We start from the raw sequence: 2032 nt of genomic DNA on the forward strand, positions 1-2032 counted from the left end.
TTATTGTGTGTCTCACACAACTTACATTAGTTGTTGGAGGCTCCTTTTTGTCTCACAAATTTGTGGACCCCAATCTTACACTTCTGGGTCCACAAAAATCTGGGTCCACAAAACTGTGAGACAAGAAAGGAGCCTCACACAACTAGTGTCAGTTGTATGAGACACAAAATAAAATTTTCCCATTCCGACGAACAAACATGTCATTATAATTACTATACTAAGTAATTATTACCCTAATAATTACACATGACTTTTCAAGCAAACCCTATATAATTCTTACCATCTTAATTTCATTATTTAAGCATGCAAGTCTAAATCCAATAATATTTTTAAAAAGTAATTTCTCAAGAGTTACTTGAACCTTTTTAATTACCGCAAGGGAGTCAAAGGGTGAAAGGGGAAATGGATACTATGTTTAAACTCATTCTACATACCACCAAAACTTATAATTCCGTTATACTGATATAAGTTTTTCATACAATAAGTAAGAATTTAAGTTATACTATGTTTCATAATTTTCATTCCTTCTCCAACTTCCCTAATCCTCTAGTGGAATAGAATTCCCCCCTCCCCCCCTCCCCCTTTAAAAACTGCACTTTACACTTTGATGCTGTATATTTTTTTTTCTCGATTTAAGAAAAAATGACAGTGTGTAGCTGCTGTAAAAATAATAGTAAAAAAATATATAAAATTTATATATTTTTTGTATATATATACATTTTTTGTGTTATATACAAAAATTATATAAGTTTTATACACTTTTTTGACTATCAAATATAAATCTACCATTTTTTTAGCGAACATTCTATTAAATTAGTACTACTACTACAATAAAAGTTTGGCGAAATACATAAACGGCCCCTTCAAGTTGTCCTCAACGACCAGTTGAACACCCCAACCGATCCATTTACCATTTAGACCTTTCAAGTGACTATTAAGTGTATCAAGTAAATACCCGAGTGCTGAAAACTCTATGCGCGAGCTACACTTGCCAATGATGTGTCAAATGAGCCAATTAAAAAATGACACGTGTAAATTGGAATAAAAAAATTGCCACATAATTAAAAAAAAGAAAGTACATTAAAGATGAAATAAAACCCTCATCAGAACAACAATTTCTAAAACAAAATTACAGGCGATTCTGGTGAATAGTACCAACGCCGGACAAAAATGCCTACTGCTCCGCCGTTCGGTGGAGGAAAACCACCAGACCAGTCCCAAAAGATGCGCAATTCCAAGGCGTACAAACCCCCACTGGGCGCTTCCCTCAGACAATCCCCAGCTGCTACGAATCTCAATTTGGGTGGAGCGCTCACTGTAGCAAAAAATCGCCCTAGGACTTCAGAGATTTCCCAAGGCTTTTCTGGGCCAAATTTCAACATTCCAAACCACAGAGATGACTTATCATCACAAAGCCCAACTCCACACCAATTTTCAGACATTTCTACCGTGGAAATCGTCTCCGACGAGTTGAAAAACTCCGGCGTAGCAGAGATGGCCGCTGCCAGTGTTCCAGCTGCCCAAATAGAAAAAGCTCGGTACCAAAATGCTCGCCCTACTGAGGAGAACACAATTGAGTCATCAATTTCACATGGGTATCAAACACAAGCTTCAATTTTACAATCCAAGGATACCAGTCTGAGCATCTCAATGGTTAGAAGGAAAATATAATGATATAGTGTGGGACCCACATACAAAATTTAATTTAATTTTGAAAACGAGAGAGAAAAGTTCTGATAAAAGTCTCACGCGCCCAAATGAAACTAAAATACACGTAACTTGCCATGTCAGCGTGAGGTGTTTACTTGATATACTTAATAGTCACTTGAAGTGTCTAAATGATAAATGGATCAATTGGGGTGTTCAGTTGGTCGTTGAGGACAACTTAAAGGGGCCGTTTATGTATTTCGCCTAAAAGTTTCGTGAAAAGAATAATTCGTAGTATCGTACACAACACCCCAGCGTTTCTGTACACTGAAAGGGTATTTCAGTAACTTATCTTTTCTCTCCCGTCTTCCTTTATACACGAGAG

The sequence above is a fragment of the Nicotiana attenuata genome, unplaced genomic scaffold (assembly GCF_001879085.1).
Source record: "Nicotiana attenuata strain UT unplaced genomic scaffold, NIATTr2, whole genome shotgun sequence".
Taxonomy (NCBI): Eukaryota; Viridiplantae; Streptophyta; class Magnoliopsida; order Solanales; family Solanaceae; genus Nicotiana; species Nicotiana attenuata.